We start from the raw sequence: 20,544 nt of genomic DNA on the forward strand, positions 1-20,544 counted from the left end.
ACTCATTCTTCATCTTTCCTATCCACCAAAGTTTCGACTCCTTCTTTGCAATACAAAAATCTTCCGGTATGACTATCAAGCCATGAGTTCTGTAACCATTCTATCCACCGATTAGTGAAGAAAATACCTAATATGACAAACCTAACAGTGAAATAAACAATAGAGAAGTATGATGTAATTAAGATACAAAGGTATCTGAGTAACAAGTATATATAGAACCCTGGTAATATTATAAGTACAAAGTGTTGTTTTATTTGAAATGGTCCATCAACAGTAATTTAAAAAGATATACAAATTCGTGTACAAGCAGGATCTGAAGTGGCAGTGAAACCTATTGTATGCTGTAGATCTAACTAATTAATAGTAAAAGAGATTGCTTAGTGTTACGAAAAATATGCAGATGAGTTGTAAAAATGAACTCACCTTGTGTAGCAAGGAACGGCAGTGTAATAGAATTGAACAGTGTTTGTGGTTGAGACGTGAAGAACACGTCCTTGAAATGTTTATAAGGTTGGAGCTGGCCGTTATTTGGTGTAGTGTGTGACAGGACACACCTACACGTATTGAGGGTATGAGTTGGAGGCATGAATGCGACCATAGGTACCCTTATGTTAGATGAGACAGAGTAGCTCATGGTGTCCTATAGGTTTAAGGAATATAGCATTACGCTCGTCCATAATTACTTAATGCACTTTAGTGGTAGGTCGAGAGAGACTGCCTGTGGTTTCAGCGTCCGGAAATGCGTGGAAATGGATTGTCACGTGAGCAAACTGATCAGCTGCAGTACACTATGGATATGAAATAAATGTGCTATCCTAAGCGTTAAATGTTAATAGAGTGAGTGTTAAATAAGTACATACACTAGCAACATAATTGAGTAACAAAATGGCAGACGTGAAACATTATTTATAGTTCAGCATAAATACACTTCAATGAAGTAAGTACATAATTGCAGATGTGGAACTGACACAGCAGCAGAGGACCAATAAGTGGATTTAGTAGTCAACTAAACGTAGTGTATTTTCAACACTCAGAACTGTACTATTACCACAAGTTACTCACATGTACAAAGAAGCTGAGAAGACAACTACTAATCAAATATACTCATACTATCTCTAAGAATAAGGTAATCGAAGATGAGTCAGTTAAGTAAATAAAATACCGATTTGTCCGGAATGTACCGAGCATTGGTTCAGTGTTCCGGACCAGAAGTAATACATTGAAATTAAATAGGATTTATGATTGTATGCCTTGAGCATAAATTTTCTCTAGTACATGACTAACGGCGTTTTGAGCCTTTGTTTACCGATTTTATGACAGGTAAGTAACCGCGAGAGTAAATTTGAAAAATTTCTGTTAACTTTGTTCCAGTAACATAATGAAAGATACACTCCTGGAAATTGAAATAAGAACACCGTGAATTCATTGTCCGAGGAAGGGGAAACTTTATTGACACATTCCTGGGGTCAGATACATCACATGATCACACTGACAGAACCACAGGCACATAGACACAGGCAACAGAGCATGCACAATGTCGGCACTAGTACAGTGTATATCCACGATTCGCAGCAATGCAGGCTGCTATTCTCCCATGGAGACGATCGTAGAGATGCTGGATGTAGGCCTGTGGCACGGCTTGCCATGGCATTTCCACCTGGCGTCTCAGGTGGACCAGCGTTCGTGCTGGACGTGCAGACCGCCTGAGACGACGCTTCATCCAGTCCCAAACATGCTCAATGGGGGACAGATCCGGAGATCTTGCTGGCCAGGGTAGTTGACTTACACCTTCTAGAGCACGTTGGGTGGCATGGGATACATGCGGACGTGCATTGTCCTGTTGGAACAGTAAGTTCCCTTGCCGGTCTAGAAATGGTAGAATGATGGGTTCGATGACGGTTTGGATGTACCGTGCACTATTCAGTGTCTCCTCGACGATCACCAGAGGTGTACGGCCAGTGTAGGAGATCGCTCCCCACACCATGATGCCGGGTGTTGGCCCTGTGTGCCTCGGTCGTATGCAGTCCTGATTGTGGCGCTCACCTGCACGGCGCCAAACACGCATACGACCATCATTGGCACCAAGGCAGAAGCGACTCTCATCGCTGAAGACGACACGTCTCCATTCGTCCCTCCATTCACGCCTGTCGCGACACCACTGGAGGCGGGCTGCACGATGTTGGGGCGTGAGCGGAAGACGGCCTAACGGTGTGCGGGACCGTAGCCCAGCTTCATGGAGACGGTTGCGAATGGTCCTCGCCGATACCCCAGGAGCAACAGTGTCCCTAATTTGCTGGGAAGTGGCGGTGCGGTCCCCTACGGCACTGCGTAGGATCCTACGGTCTTGGCGTGCATCCGTGCGTCGCTGCGGTCCGGTCCCAGGTCGACGGGCACGTGCACCTTCCGCCGACCACTGGCGACAACATCGATGTACTGTGGAGACCTCACGCCCCACGTGTTGAGCAATTCGGCGGTACGTCCACCCGGCCTCCCGCATGCCCACTATACGCCCTCGCTCAAAGTCCGTCAACTGCACATACGGTTCACGTCCACGCTGTCGCGGCATGCTACCAGTGTTAAAGACTGCGATGGAGCTCCGTATGCCACGGCAAACTGGCTGACACTGACGGCGGCGGTGTACAAATGCTGCGCAGCTAGCGCCATTCGACGGCCAACACCGCGGTTCCTGGTGTGTCCGCTGTGCCGTGCGTGTGATCATTGCTTGTACAGCCCTCTCGCAGTGACCGGAGCAAGTATGGTGGGTCTGACAAACCGGTGTCAATGTGTTCTTTTTTCCATTTCCGGGAGTGTAAAATGTATATATCCCCATTTCATTGTGACCCACCCTTAGATATTAAGTGAACAGGGTCTGAGGCAATCTTTTTGTTTGTTCTACAGGACAAACCAGATAATGGCAGCCTGGTAGCTGCGTGAAAGCGTGGAGTGACTTGGACACAACTCACCGTGACCCCTCCCCTTTAGAGTGAACATGAAGGACGCACACCATAGCAACTTCCCCTCCTCTAACCTTGTGAATGGAAGTGTAGAACGCCAGCCAAAGCCGCTACAACCACGTGCGTAAAAATGAAATTGTCTTAATTTGTGAAATTTTCTTTCAGGTTTAGAAAAGACTGCTAAGATATAATAATCTGTTTATGTATCATGAATAACTGTGTTATTTTCTTTGAATTTGTGTACGTAAAAATATATTTAATGGATTTAGGATTTTCATAATTTTACATATTTTATGTGTTTGTCTGTCTAAGGCAATATGTATGCCAAAATGTTTCATTGATTTTGCTTAAATTTTGACTGATAATGTTGCTTAAGAGGCAGTGAACATGCCAGCAATTTAAATAATTGAAGCAGGTAATCAGTTTTCTTTTAATATTTCTATAAGTTTACATTTAAATTTTAATTTTTCATAGGGAGTTAAGCTGTACTCTTGGTTCCCTTTTGGTAATTAATTTTTTCCCATTTACATTAAAAAAAATTAAGTAGAGGGTGATGTAGGGAAGCAGCCTATTCAAGCCTTATAAAATTCACATCAGTCTTTCCACTGTGTGCCAGCCTAGTCCGTTGTAACTAGCTCTCACGTCATAAATGTTGCGCAATACCATAACAATGAAGTAAATAACCTGAAACGTTTCTAGCATGTCAGGAGAAATATTAAATCAATATGTGTTGAATATCAGTTCAATAACTTTAACCATTTTCGTAATTTGGACGCTTTTCTGTAAAAATAATGGCGCAACAGAAAAGAGCTATAAACTTAAAAATTTATATTTAGATTCCTTTTGCATAATAATTTAGTAGAAACAGTATTCTGAATCTCACAAATTAAAATTTTAGTTGGAATGCATGATTTTCTGGTTTTTGTCTTAGAAAATAAGGAAGCATGATAGATTAAGTAGGTGAATAAATAAGGCTAGAATGTTTAAATTTAGGTGGAAGGGAGATCCGCTATAATCATAAAGATATCTCCAAAGAGCAAGTTCAGAGCTCGTCTACTGCGTGTAGTGTAATTAAACTAATTCTCTCGCCTAAAATATTTGACTTAGCCATGTCAGACATTTATTATGATTTCTATGTGTGCTGATTGCACATTCAAATTGAGAGCTTCATCGGCCATCAGCAAAGGAAGCAATGATTTATTCGATACTTAAAGTGGTGCATTACTAGCCCAGCGGCTAGTTGGGAGAGCGGATTTGATCAGGCATTCCCTTAGCCATCTGCACCGCGGCTTTATTTGTAAGAACGCTGCAAGAGAAAGAAAGGCCCCAGTTCTCTCCAGACGCTGATTAGCGCACCACCTGTGCCGGGAGTCGCGTCACGTCGGTATCATTGCTATGAACAGCCTCGGATGCCATAATAAGTTACTCGGGATACGCGTAACCATGAAATCGTTTTCGAGTGAAATTTTAACTCTGGGATGGCTTTAATGATCTATCTTCAGTTTGCGTATGTCGTATTTTCACTTGCCGTCGCGGGACAGACATTCTACCATTATTTAGCCTTGGCGTTTGATGAACATTATCAAATTATGGCGAGCATTCACTTAAACATTTAATTTGAACAATTATAGTTGCATCAGCACATTAGACTCTGAACTGCTCTAGTAGTTGGATTTTGTGGATTCTTTTTGGTCTGTGACTTTCAGAATATAGTGAACATTTTAGAGAGAATAGTTTTTGATTATGAATCCCAAACAATCTCCTAATTCCTCAGAGCTATAAGCTGCATCTATAAATGTATTTCTCAGATGAAGTGTGCACTAGGAATTCTAATTACAGGCTTCACATTTTGCTAATCATTTTCTGGTTGCCATTATTGTAGTTAGAGAGCCAGTGTTGAGAATGACAAACAGTAATAAATAAATACAAAACATCTAATAACAATAATTCCACCCGCCGCCCCACATATGGTGCATCGGCCGAGAAATCCATCTTTTCCACATTACATTCTACAATATAACAATAATTCCACCTGCCACTCCACAGTGTAACTATTCTAAATGATCTCAAATAGAATGATCAGATTACACAAGTAACGGGTAAGGCAAACTCTAGATTGCGGTTTATTGGTAGAATCCTGAAGCGATGCAGTCCTTCAACAAAGGAAATAGCTTATAATACGTTAGTTCGCCCAGTCTTAGAGTATTGTTCGTCTGTATGGGATCCTTACCAGTTGGGTCTGAGTCAAGAGATTGAGAAAGTCCAAAGAAGAGCCGCAAGATTCGTGACTGGTGCATTTAGCCATCGCGAGAGCGCTACAAATCTCATAGAAATTTTGAAGTGGGAAATACTTGCAGATAGACGACGCACTAAACAGAAGGGGCTGCTCACTAAATTCCGAAATCTAATCTTCACCGAGGATGTAGAGCATATATTATCACCACCAACTTTCAAATCGCATAATGATAATCATTCAAAGATAATGGAAATAAGAGCTCGTAGTGAGGCATTCAGACAGTCGTTTATCCCTCGCGCGATCCGCGAATGGGACAGAGGGGGGGGCGGGATATGACTTTGGCGCGAATTGTGCCCTCCGCCACACACCGCTTGGTGGCTAGCGGAGTATATATGTAGATATGAAGATGTAGAACAACAACAGATGTACTTATGTTCACGCTCTCATCAGAAATCAATTTAAATTTAAAGGCGTCTCTATTGCCAGGCTACTTCCACTTCTGGTGAAACAAAGTAGTCTGTGAATTCATTTTTCACTTCATTGGTTCCAGAGGTATATTCGTTTCTGTCCATACGTCTTTGCGCTATTCTTCTTGCGTCTGTAAATGTTGAGAATCAAATGGGCCAAGTGGGGCACAAATGGAATTTCTACTCTCTTCTGTGAGTAAAACGTTGTGAAGGGCACAAATCGCTTTGACAGTTTGCCTCGATTTCTCTGGGTTTAGAAGAATTTGCGTTCATAATACTCGAAAACGTGTGCATATAAGCCCAAAAAAGTTTTCAGACACATTTCTTGCTCTAGAGAGCCAATAGTTAAACACACGATTTTGCACTGGTTGGCCTCTAAAAGGGTGGGGCTTTATTATATAATTTTTTAGAGCAAATGCATCACAACAACAATGACGAAAGGTATCTGCACAGTTCCACCAGGTATATTCCAAGGAACTGGTACATTCAAAGAATTAGACAGAAGACATTCTGACAGCCTACAATTTAAAAACTCCGCCGTCAGATAGTCTACCTTTACTGCCCACATCTAAGTATATAACTCTGTAGTCATGTCCAATCAGTGCCAATAGCACAATACTGTGGTTCCATTTATAATTAAAGTGGACACTGCCTTCTTTCTTGGGAGCCTGTATGACTATATGTTTTCCGTCCATTGCGTCAATACAGTTTGGAAAATCCTTTCTATTCTCAAGACCAGCAACGATTTGTAAGCATTCTTGTTCTGTTGAAGTCCCTAAAATTATAGAAAACAAAGTTGTACCTGAAATTTATCCCTTTTTAGATAAATATTACGTTACGATGTTGATTTTACGGATCAGAAAACGCCAGGGAAGATAATGAGTGTGAGGAAATACAGTCCAGGAAAAAGCACAGGAAACAAGAATTTTGAAAAGAAAAAAAATACCGAGGGAAATTCAATCACTATTCTATACAAGGCAATAGAAGCGATGCACAAACCTGTTGATGAAAATCAGGTGTTTGAAGACTATGTGGCATCGGAATTAAGGTTATTAACACAAATGTTAAGTCGAAAAAAGTTAAGGAGGATAATACAAAAGGCAATACTCGAAGTATATGAGGAAGATGAAACTATAACTAGTTCTTGGATGACAGGTGAAAGCAATTTCATGTGCACACCGTCAGAGTAAGTAATTATTATTTCTGATACTGCCCAAGTTCATCATCCACAAGGTTACTGTTTCGTAAATTTCCTGATTAAGCGAATTGTTTGTGTGAGTTATGAAATATCAAAATATTAACCTTCAAATATTTTCTTTTCAAACGTTCATATAGAGCCACGCAAGAGTATGTAACAACTCGAGAGATTGTGCAAACCGGTATTCGGAAAAGGTACATCAAAGAGTGAAAACTATCAGCAAAAAATTTTAAAACAAGTAATTCAGTCAAATAAATAGAAATGTACGACTATTGAAAATACATATTTATTTGACGTTTACGTGTTTTATTGTTTTACCTGTGGCTAAAATTCGAAGAGCAATTAAAAGACGATCTCTTGGTGATATAGCTTGCCGCATATTTGTATCCTGTTTCCGAATATCTGATTCTACAATTGACAAGAGGTGTTCCAAACTTGCAAAAGACATTCTCAGAAAGTGTGTAATCTGAACAAAGTCGTCTGATTTCAGTTCGTTCAGTAGTGTTTCTTGCAAACTTAAGCATGAACGCCTCTGTATCCATTTCTTTACCCAAACACTTCTCGTTTTCTTAACTTTTCGTTTTTCGTAAGGTTTTTTCTTTAACAACAACAATACAATAACACGGACGACTGCTCTGGTTTGTGCACACGACATTGTAATCTACAACTTGCTTGTCTCACAATGCGAACTGTAGTGGATACACTTCTGCAAGTACTTGCAGCAAGTTTGTGAAAATAACTTGCCGAAGTCACTTTCAGAAGTCAGCTTGAGCAAGTTGTCGTACTAATGCAAACAACTCGGCAAATGCTTGCAAAAGTTACTTGCGGAAGTTATTTGCTAGTGAACTCGCGCCGTAATGTGTTCTGCGCTGTTTTCTAGTGAAGCAACTGCTGCAAGTCAGGTATAGTTCGTGTGAAAAATGACTACGTAGTATGCTAAAGGCTAGAAGTGCTCTGCAGTACCGAGGAAGATTGTTAATTGAGTTTACTTAACGAAAAGAGTTTCCGAATTTGCCACATTGACGCACTGAAATAACTTAGTGGCGAAAGATGAAAATTTGTGGCGGACTGAAGTTCTAAGCCGGATTTCCCGCTTTACACCAGCGGTCACCTTGCGGGAATACAGTAAGGCTGCGAGCGAAGAGGAATAATGAACGAGGGACACTACACTGAAGTGAGCGGCATTTGGAGATTTGGGTCGGATGAGAGACGTCCTCCGGTAGTCGAAGCGGTTCCGGCAACCTCACGAAAAGCGGGAAATCCATGTTCAAATCCCTGTCCGGCACAAATTTTCATTTGTCAAATTCAAATGGCTCTAAGCACAGTGCGACTTAATATCTGACGTCATCAGTCCCCTAGACTTAGAACTACTTAAACCTAACTTAACCTAAGGACATCACACACATCCATGCCCAAGGTAGGATTCGAACCTGCGACCGCAGCAGCAGCGTAGTTCCGAACTGATGAGCCTAGAACCGCTCGGCTACAACGGCCGGCTTTCATTTGTCACCACTGAGTTATTTCAGTGTCCCAACGAAGCAAAAGTCGGAAACTTCTTGCATACCAAAATTAAGGTCTCCTCTTTTTTTATAAGTACATAGACCTGTTTATTTCTACTATGGTTTACATCAGTTTACAGCTTGAACATTTAGCTATTTTTTGACATAATCATAATTTCTGTCGATGCATTTTTTGTAGACGCTGTGGCAATTTTTGTATGCCCATGTCATACCAGCTCGCCGCCATGCTGTTCAGAAAGTTATGAACCTGTTCCTTCACCTCGTCGTTGGAGCTGAATCGTTGGGACCACAATTAACGCTGACAGCTACTGTGGGGCTCTGAGAAAACTCAAACTGGCAATTCAGAACCGGAGAAGAGGAATGTTGAGCAAGGGCGTGCACGTTGTCCATGACAACGCTCGCCCACACATCGCTCGGCAAAACGTTGCTCTCCTGCAACAGTTTCAGTGGAACATAATCACCCACGCACCCTATATTCCTGACTTGGCACCCCGTGACTATTACCTGTTCCCTAGGTTAAAAGAACATTTGGCCGGAAAGCGATTCAACTCCCGACGAGGTTCATAACTTTCTGAACAGCGTGGCGGCGAGCTGTTATGACATGGGCATGCAAAAACTGCCATAGCCTCTACAAAAGTGCATCGACAGAAATGGTGATTATGTCGAAAAATAGCTAAATGTTCAAGCTGTATACTGATGTAAACAACTGTAAAAATAAACAGGTCTATGTACTTATAAGAAAGTAGGAGACCTTACTTTTGGGATTACCCTAGTAAATATGGCTGAGGATCGACACAATGGTGTCTATTATTTCGGATAAGCATGTCTGAAAGAACACACACTATACTGTCAAAAACATACTGCTGAATGTTTTGTTGCTCTTGGAGTAAGTCTGGAGCAAATAATCCTCTTATTCATCGTCCATTCTATGTTTAGTTTTCAGCAAATCCAGGAGTTTCCTTTTCCCCTGCCGGCAGCTGGTGGCCGAGCGGTTCTGGCACTATTCTGGAACCGCACGACCGCTACGGTCGCAGGTTCGAATGCCTCGGGCATGGATGTGTGTGTTGTCTTTAGGTTACTTAGGTTCAAGTAGTTTTAAGTTCTAGGGGACTTATGACCTCAGCAGTTGAGTCCGATAGTTCTCAGAGCCATTTGAACCATTTGAACCTTTTCCCCTACGCGATCAGTCAAATAAGAGTTTAACGTCCCGTCAACAACGACATCGCTATAGATGGAGCACAGTCTCGAATTAAGGGAATCGGCCGTGCCCTTCCAAAAGAAACCATGGTAAACGTAAGTATATATAGCCGGACGGGAATTTGAACCGGCGTCCTCCCGATTGCGAATGCACTATGCTATCCATTATACCATCTACCTTGTTATGTGTTTTTTTGTAGACGGTCATCTTTACATGGTGTCAATATTTTTAGGACAAGGTGAAACAGTTTCAGCCGGCCGGTGTGGCCGCGCGGTTCTAGGCACTTCAGCCTGGAACCGCGTGACCGCTACGGTCGCAGGTTCGAATCCTGCCTCGGGCATGGATGTGTGTGATGTCCTTAGGTTAGTTAGGTTTAAGTAGTTCTAAGTTCTAGGGGACTGATGACCTCAGAAGTTAAGTCCCATAGTGCTCAGAACCATTTGAACCATTTTTTTGAAACAGTTTCACGAATTTCGAAATTCTGAGAAACGTAGGGGTAGACTATAGGGAAAGACGGCTAATATATGATACGTACAAGAACCAAGAAGAAACAATAAGACTGAAAGACCAAGAACCAAATGCAAGGATTAAAAGGGGTGAAAGACAAGGATGTAGTCTTTCGCTCCTACTGCTCAATCTATACATCGAAGAAGGAGTTACGGAAATAAAATGAAGGTTCAAAGGAGGTATTAAAATTGAAGGTGAAAGGATATCAGTGATAAGATTCGCTAATGACACTGCTATCCTCAGTGAAAGTGAAGAAGAATTACGGGACCTGTTGAACAGAAACGTCCAGTGAGTAAAGAATATGGATTGAGAATAAATCGAAGAACGACGACAATAACGAGAAGTAAAGAATTGTGTATTACGAAACAGACTATGTTAAGGAATTCTACATCTAGGCAGAAAAACAACCCATAATGGACAGGGCTAAGAGGACATAAAAATCAGACTAACAATGACAAAAGGGGCGTTCCTGGCCAAGAGAAGTCTACTAGAATAAAATATAGGCCTTAATTTGAGGAATAAATTTCCGAGAATGTGTGTTTGGAGAACAGAATTGTATGGTAGTTAAATGTGGACTGTCGGGAAACCGGAACAGGACCGAATAAAAGTATATGAGAAGTGTATTACAGAAGAATGTTGAAAATTAAGTGGACTAATAAGGTAAGGAGTGAGGAGATTCTTCAGAGAATCGGTGAGAAAAGGAATGTATTGGATACACTGAGAAGGGACAATACGACACCTGTTAAGACATCGCGGAATAACTTCCATGGTGCTAGCGGGAGGTGTAGAGGGTAAAAACTGTGGACGAAGAAGACCGAGACTGGAACACAACAAGCAAATAATTGAGTACATAGGTAGCAAGTGCTACTCTGAAAGGAATGGGTTAGCACAGGAGAGGAATTTGTGGCGAGCCACATCAAACTAGTCGTATTGCTGATGACTCAAAAGAAAAGGAAAAAAAAAAAACGAACGTGAGATGAAATTAAGTCGTAATACAACGCAATGGTAGAAAAAAATGACGTTCCAAATATTTAATAAAGATTTGAGATGGTGTCTCATGTTGGATAATGTATTTAATTATTAGTGAATTTTCTCTCGTTAATCAATTAATCATCCGCTCATATAGACAACATCACACATTGTCAGGGAGTTTCAGTGTCACAGCTCTAGGGACGCTGAGGGTGGCAGCAGTGTGAAGCAGAGAACACTTGCCACAAAATGTTCCGAATGGTTGTGGACTGGTAGCCATCTACCGCCCTTTGGGTAGCTAGTCTACTGACGGCTCATAGCATACTAATTTTGTGTAGGTTGTCAATTAGTAACAAGATTGGTACATAAGCGAACCAGAATACTAAAAATGGTTCAAATGGCTCTGAGCACTATGGGACTCAACTTCTGAGGTCATCAGTCCCCTAGAACTTAAAACTACTTAAACCTAACTAACCTAAGAACGTCACACACATCCATGCCAGAGGAAGGATTCGAACCTGCGACCGTAGCTAACGCGTGGTTCCAGACTGTAGCGCCTAGAACCGCTGGGCCACTCCGGCCGGCGAACCAGAACACTACCTCACGATATCAATATTGGCATTTAAGCAAAAAACTTTGACGTTCTAGAGGAGTAAACATGAAAAAGGGAGAAGCACAAGAAACCAGTCATAACAGAAATAACTTACAGAATAGATTTATAAGAGATTATATACTACCCAGTAACGTTAATGTGATCACCAGTCAAAAGCTTCAGTAACCACTTTTTGCAATGTGGACCACTGCGAGAAAGTCAATGGGGTTCTGGAAGATACCAACGGGAATGTGGACCCATGCTGACTCCATAGTCGTCGCGTATCTCGGTTGAGGATCCGTGGCACACACATCGAGGTGGTCGCATAGATTCTCGATGGGGGTCAAATCCGGGTAGCTTGGTAGCCAGGGGAGTACGGAGTCCTGATATTCTTTGAACCACTCACGCACACTGTGAACCCTGTGACATGTTGCAGTGTCCTGCTGGTGGATACCATCATGCCGAGGAAAACCAATACAGGTGTGGACATGATCCCCAAAGATAGATGCATATTTGTGTTGATCCATTGTGACTTCTACAATGACGAGATAACCCAGGGAATGTCGTAAAACATTCACCAGCCCATACCGTTCCCTCCTCCAGCCTGGACCCTTCCGACGATTTCAGCAAGGTGTTCGTTTTAGACGTTTCACATTGTACACGGCAACGGTCATCTTTACGATAGAGCATAAAACGTGATTCATCTGAAAAAGACACCTGTCGCCACTCAGTCGACGTCAAGTTCCCATATTAACGTGCAAATTCCAGCAGTCAGCATGAGTGCACGAACGAGGCGCCTGCAGCGAAGGCCCGTGTGCAGCAACGTTCGCTGAACGGTCAATAAGGAGACACTTTTGGCAGCCCCTTTGTTAATCTGAGAAGTCACTTGCTTACCAGTTGTGTATCTGTCCGCCCGTACACATCTCCGTAGCTGTCGTTCAACCCTGTCATCTATGGCACGTGATGAACTGAACTTGCCTAGGCGTTTTTATTTTGAATAGCGCTTTTCTACGTGCACGGTGTATTTTAACCAAGGCGACACGCAGACAGTTTACAAACTTAGCCAATTGGGAAATGTTTCCAGCCTTGGCCTAAAAGCCAACGATCTTTCACGTTTGGACGCTAGATAAATCGTTCCGGTTTCGCATTACATCAACGACTGCACACTGTCGTAACCCCTCCTCCCCCCCCCCCCCCCCCCCTCCTCCCGCCCCACTTCACTCTCGCCCCGACACTCTTTGTATAGCCTGAACTGCTAGTGCTGACAAGTGCAGTCTGTGAGTGGTTATTGCATTTTGACGTCGAACATAGGCGGTAGTCACATTAACCTGGCTGTTCAGTGTAAGGTAGCCCATTCAAAAGCACACGTATCGTTGGAGCGTTGTAGATTACGTTGTGGACTGAAAAGAAATGGGGAGACTCTCCGCAGAAGAGGCGAAAAAAGCAGCGTGTGGAAAACACTGACTATAGGACGTGTGTTAAGACATCACAGAATAACTTCCAGCATGCTAGAGGGTAAAAAGTGCAGGGGATACACAGATGGGAATATACCTATCAATTGATGAGGAAGCAGGGTGAAAGTGCTTCAGTGAGATGAAGAGGTTGTTACAGCATAGGAATTCGTTGTGACGCTGTTCAGACCACTCAGACAACTGACAACTCCACAGCTTAATTGCAGTAAAGTGATGTGTATGAGACAGTAGGGTGTATAGAATGAAAATAGAAACGTGGGTTGACGTGGAGATGTGGCAAAATGAAAGAAACGAGCCATCATGTTAGGACGTGCTCATGACCGTACCGCGTAGAAAAGCTGCCCGGTTTGTTTGAATATCAACGAGGATTTTACTGTGTGTAACGGAAAAGGTGTACCATCCGTGACAGTATTAACACGGCATAAGAACAGTCGGGAAAAGATCCTAATAGGCAGGAACTGGAGACGAGCTGTACTACACCTTTTCGTACTGTTACTTTTTGTACCATCCATTACTATATTGTAAAATCGATTACTGTTTATTAGTGTTACGTCAGTGGCGAACTTCGCGCGAAGGATGTTATTTATATCCACGGACTACAGCGGCAGGGAGAGAGATAGGTGCTCTTTGGACTGCGATGCTATTATTCCAAGAATTTATTATTTCATCAGGAGGGAATAGATGAGCTCTTTCTCGTTGTAGGCGTCACTGAGAATGGCTGCTTGTACTTCATGTAATAACGAGAATTGTAGTCGCCGGTAACCTTAGATTACTAAGCCCTCGTAAAATTTAATATTTTTGTAGGGTACAAAACACGACATTTTGTACTTAATTTGGTATTTAACACACCATTGGAGACCTAATACACGTAATTAACTAATGCGTAACCTATAAATTATGACCTCCTTCCAATAAATTTAGAGTAGTGTCAATGTAACATGTGTCACCTATGGTATTCTAAGTTTAAAGAAACTGATTTAGAAGAAAGACTAACGTCTTTATGGGGAAGAGAATTAAACTGCAGTTGACATAAAGACATAGGCAAAGATATAATGATTGTCAGAGAATATAATTATTTATCCAGCGTACATTATTGGTCAGACTTTTAATAGTTTTTTTCAGTGATGTTATGTGTTGTTATTATGTATTATTATTGGCAGGTAACTGAACCTCTGGCATATGCGTCAAAGTCGTTGTCCTGCTTGAGGAATTTATTATTTCATTGAATCTCAATTTCTGTAGAGTGCGACAGCTACCATCCACCCTCCACCTCCTTGCTGCCCATAAATATGAGAACCATGCGTAGAACAAATTTTGTAGTTCAGCGTAGTAACACTTCGCAGAAACGAAGCCGGAGTTAGGTTATATCTATGCCCGTAAAATGGTTCAAATGGCTCTGAGCACTATGGGACTTAACATCTGAGGTCATCAGTCCCGTAGAACTTAGAACTACTTAAACCAAACCAACCTAAGGACATCACACTTCCATGCCCGAGGCAGGATTCGAACCTGCAACCGTTGCGGTCGCGCGGTTCCAGACTGAAGCGCCTAGAACCGCTCGGTCACACCGGCCGGCTCTATGCCAGTTAGAGATATGAAATGTTACGCTCTTACGTAAAGATACACTCCTGGTAATTTTTTTGTGCAAATATTTTAAATTAGAATATCAGATCGTTTTAAATAAAGCTAGAGAGATGCTCTACAGAGTGTCACGTCCTGTCAGTGACAGTATTTTTCACTCTGACCAGAACCGTTGCCGTTAGTGAATGCAGGTCCATCTGAAACAGCGAATATTGGAAAGGGAACTGTACGCAATGGACTTTAGCAGTAGGTTACGTTGTAAAAGGCTGTTGCTCACAGCAACATATAATGCTGCGCTTCTTCATTGGGGCAAACGATACAAACGTGACAGCAGTTGGCTGGAAGTGTGTGGTATGCGCTGAGGAGCCGTGACTTCAATAATGCAAGCAGCCGAAGGCACCGTCAATCCAATGGAGCATCTAACGCCAAATGCTCACTATGTAGTTACGGCCATACGTGATTCTACGATGTTTAAAGGGTGTTTATCGTACCATGGTTTATGTACTGTGAACATGCACCATGATCTTTATTTCAACGTTGTTGGTAATAAAATCTTACTATGTCTTCTAAATCGTTATAACGGGTTAAAACAAGTGCGTAATAGTAAACGTAGGATTATGGGAGTTCTAGGACAGGCTACGTTCTCTTGATAGTGTCGCTCGATCAAAACGGATATGTGGTGTACTGGAAAAGAAGAGGAAGATGACTATGGCGACTTTACTTAATATGTAGTCCACTTTAACCTTCCTAATGAAACATCCTCTTTCACCACAGAGAGTGGATTTTCTTTTAGCGCCAAGTAATGAGAGATGTGGCTTTCTGTGAATGGAGGAATGACAAGTACCTCATCTTTATGTTGTATATCGTACGTGCAAAGATGATGACGAATCAGAGAATAGTTAAGCCCTAGCATCTGAATATAATTCAACAAAGCAACAACACAGTGGATACGCAGGGCTCGATCGATCATTCAAAGACAGAATGCAAGTTTCATTGTTCTCTTGACAAGTGCTTATGGAGTTCTGTACAAGTGTTTTGCAAATGCTTCTACAGGGACGTTTCCGGGTGGGATGGGGAGGGGGCGAGGGGGGGGGGGGGGTTGGCAGCATTCAAGGAGAGTTATCATTAGAAGGGTAGAAGGGTGCTCACGAACTAACCAACTTGTAGGCAGTCTACCATTGCCCACCCTACCACCCCTCATCCCACACTCCCCTCACCATAAGCCTGTTCTATCTTGTCGTATGTGGTCCACAAAGAGATCCTTTTGGTGGTATTGATATACTGTCTCCAGTCTGCGGTAATCAGTCACAAATGGACAAAAAATAAGAAGGCGCTTCTTGCAATCTGCTAAAAGTATTTCTGGGAAATACTCTTGCAAAAAGCAGTCGTCGTCTGATGATAGGTAGTTTTGCACATATGTAGGATAATGTATTAGCGTCTTCTTTTTATTTTCTGTCCATTTGTGACTAATTACCGCAGACTGCAGACAGTATATCGATGCCACCAGAAGGATCTCTTTGTGGACCAACACCATGTCATTCGAGTACACCCACAATCACACTATTGGAAGTGATATATGTGGCATCGGTCCACTCTGCTACAGAACACTCCAGGGGCTGGCTTAAGACAGATAAACGGACTGATTCTTCTCCTTAATACTTAAGGAATAACGTTGCTTGTGAAAGTCAACTATAATAGGTAATATCTATATTCGACTACATGTGTGAGAACACACTTATGGATTGGGATATGTAAGTCTCGCCTGCTTTAAAATAGTGCGTCCATGTAATACTTACGTCGCCTTTGTTGAGGTATGTGTTAAGAAATTCCACATATGGGGAGGGAAAGGATTATAACTGAGTGGAAAGGACCAAGAGCAAAAATTTTAAGTTTTTCTTGGTCTTGAGTGTCTGGGTAACCCCCCGTCCCACACGTCAATTCATCGCATTTCATGCTAGGTTTTGTATAATTTTATGTAAAGTCAGTCAATTTTCGTAATTTTGCAAGTTTTTTCGCTATTATACATATTTCGTCGTATTTCCCTCAGTTTAACGTATTCACCATAATTAGACGTAATTATACCAGGTTTTCCTCTTTTCCTCGTTTCATATTGCTGGCATGCTGGCGTACCATGCGTTGTTTGCTTTTAAACGAGCATATTTGGTTGTCCTACACACCAGCCTACCAAAACATCCTAAGAATTCCCCTCTTCCCGATGATACATGCCTGCATTTTGCATAGGAAGATCATGAAAAGTAGAGTAACTCTCGCCTCGTACCTAGATGAGACTCAACGAGTGGTCCACTTTGAAAACTCATAGTCTGGTAACAAATATGTATACTGCTACGATACATCAGTTTGTCTGCAGGCTCATGTAGCGATGACCTGATGGAAAATCAAAGTCTGGAACAGATCTACATATTCATCTGATCTCCATTCTACTGTGAATGGGTCTGCAACAGGGAGTTGATATATGTATAGAGTTGATTTCAGATCCTGCTCTGATATTTTTCCCCAAATTATGTGTGGGATGTGCCATAGTGTACGAAACCATAGTGTACAAAACAGCAAAGTCCTCTTGAATTATAATAAATGATTATGTTTTTTCTGACATATGACCAAATGGCGTGAAAGATTGTATTCTTTAATGTTATTTTACGTGTCTGAAATGTTTGAAACACACATGTTCATGACAGTTTGCTTACAGACACTGATTTGAACGTGAGAGGCGCTCTCAGGTCGTGTAATTTGTCCATCAAGCTCAAAGAAACTGCTATACACAGATGTTTTTTCTTTGAAGTTTAAATTCTCGCTTTTCGTTTACTCCGTTTACGTTTTCGAAATAATGAGGACATTCTGTGGTGATTAGTAATTTTCAAAACAAACTTTTTTCCTGATTTTGTGCAGTGTGGATATGTATTTGTTGTGGATGCATTGTACTGAAGACTCAACAACCAGATCGATGGAGACTGCTCTGGTGCCTGCGGTCTCTTTGGGTGCCGAGCTTCCTGTTTTCCAAACAGCAGATGTTTGAAAACACGATCTGGAGAGTTCTCCAGAATTTGGTTGTTGCTCCAGGGAGTCCAGTGTTTCCAAGAAATACGTTCAACATATCGCAAGAAGCGTCCTCGTCTTGTCTTCTGTCTGTCTGTCTGCAGACTGGAGGCAGTATATCAATGCCACCAGAAGGATCTCTTGTGGACCACATGCAACGATATAGAATAGGCCTCTATCCCTACCTATGGTAAGGAGAGTGTGGGATGAGGGGTGGTAGGGCTGGGAGCGATAGACTCCCCCCAAGCTGGTTAGTTCGTGAGTACCCATTGAGGAGTATACATGTTCAACTACCGTCCCTCTCTGCAGTCTTTTAGGACGACGATTTTCCCCAGTACATGTGTTGCATTATGATCCGTTCATTTTTCACGATAATTTCAATGCGTAATTAGAACAATGATGCGTTTCCTGTTAGATACCATAGCTTCAATTACCTGGGCTGCTGGGTGATTATCGAGCAGGCGTCTGCAGTGATCTCTGACGTCGAACAGTGAGAGATACAGTCCTCAGACGTATGCTTACAGGTAATACACTTATTAATGTCCTCTCTCTCCAACACAACATCATGTCAGTTGAATATACGGTATTTCCCACAAAAAATAGACATAGTACCTCCCACTCCAACCTATTTCCCAGTTAGCTTGTAGGTGAAGGGTAGAGTTTGAATGCATCTGTGACTAGTTTAGAGTGGTATTGTGAAATTATTCCCCAACAGGATAACACCAGTGGTATGGCATAGTCAATTTTAGAGATGTATTGCGATTTTAGGCAGTCCTTGTGTAGCGCTATACACATGGTTGTGTAAGTGGGACCAATATTTATGATTAATTACGTAATTATGACCGATCTTTACTTCACCTTCCCAACTAAAATAAATAAAGTACACTAACTTTTCTTTGCTGCATCTGGGTAGTTTCCATGTCTTGGGTGTGGTGGGTGCACTTGGGCTTCCATCAGGAAGGACCAGGGTTCAAGTCCCAAAAAGGGCATTGTCATTTTTAATTTCCCGCCAATTACAAGATGGGGCTGGGGTGGGACGTCAGCACACTCCTGGGACAAAGGAATCCACCCCAAAACTCAAAATTCGGGCCAAAATTCTAAATTCGAGTGGAAGGGAAGGCTGGAGGAGACTGGCTTAGGAAAACACATGATGTGATCTAGGGGTGGTGGTGGGGAATTTGGGGGGTCACGTGATTGCAGGGTATTTAATTGATCAATATAATTAATTTGCATATCAATTTGATATCAAAATTGCACCGGGAGCCCCATATCTCTACTACTTATTCGGGAACTTGACTGGCATAGAACGAAAATCACGCTAGTGATTGCACAGAATTATTAGAAAGCACTGACAGGAGACAGACTTAGGAATAACGGAATACACGGCAGATTAAAGAAGAAGGTGACCTTCTATTCGGATATCATTTAAGTTTCGAGAAAATTAATCAGACGAGTCTTGGGTTATGCAAATGCAGAATTATTATTATTGTCATCACGAGCACGACTATTCATCTGAAGGGCCGAAACGTTTCTAATGATTCACGGTCGAATCCTAATAGTCCAGTAGTCACTGCAGTAGTAACTGTCAATGTAATTGGGTCGACATGGGAATACGTAGGGGTGGTCTGCTGTGGAGTTTGATGCTCAACAATGTTCGATGAACGGCGTGCTCCGAAACACTTGTGCGTGCACCAGCATTGTGCTTTTTTGTCAGAAATATCACAGATCACCATTTATCCTGCTTTACGTTGCAGACAAGCCGTCGAACCCCACTTTCTGTGAAGAGTCGCGACGTCCAACGATTTAGCGCCTAGTGGTAATTTCTCTGTCCTACGTCTTTCCATACAGATTCACGACAACAACACGTGAATATTCGAGATATTCGTTTCAGGTTCTGCTTAATAATAACCTGCCCTTTATCAGAGCCGCTTGTCTCAATGGATTTGATCATTTGCAGCCCATATCTTCGCTACGGTTATCGCCATCCTTCTGTGCTCCGCTTACATAGTTTTGTGCGTCACGAGCTCGCAACGCCACCAGGCGACACCCAACGTCATAGTGAGCAGTGGTCATAATACTTTGGCTGTTCAGTGTATATCTAATTCCCATTCATATTAGAACTTCGTGCATTCCCTTTTTTTCTTTTTCATTTAAGCAGACTGGGGCACAACAAAACGTGGCTGGGTACAGCTGGCTCCAGGGAATCTATCATTCAATGAGTGACTTCAGATGAATGTCAATGACATTATCCAAAGAAACCTGTGGACTTTCTCATCCTCACTGAATTGAGCCAGCTACAAAACCTTGAGTCAATACTGGACAGTACTATCTGATGTCTGCTACGAGTGATTAACTTTTTGTGCGCTGCACTTGTATACATACACCTTTTCCGTTGTAATGGAGTCGGTGATTGCAAGGAAGACGTGATTTCAAGACACGGTATGTCTGGTAATTTCCGCCTTCGGCCACCTCCTGTCTCCAAAACTCATTTGTTGAACTTTGTGGTGATGTTCACTTACTAATGTCAGGCCTTACCTAAGAAACAAGTATCCGTAGCATAGTAGATACAAACCATTTGAAAAAAAAATATAGTTGGAAAAACACCGATCTGTACAAATCCTTTTTAATAAAGTTTTTGAAGCATGAAGTATTTATTAAAATGTTCACCAGTTTCAATCAGTTATTATGCTCTTCAGACAAGTAACTGAATACAGTTAATGTTACAACTTAGAGGAAACAGAAACAATGAAAGTTAAAAATTAAGACCTACGGAGTAAAAAAAAAAAGGAAAGATTT

This window comes from Schistocerca gregaria, chromosome 3 (assembly GCF_023897955.1).
Source record: "Schistocerca gregaria isolate iqSchGreg1 chromosome 3, iqSchGreg1.2, whole genome shotgun sequence".
NCBI classification, from domain to species: domain Eukaryota; kingdom Metazoa; phylum Arthropoda; class Insecta; order Orthoptera; family Acrididae; genus Schistocerca; species Schistocerca gregaria.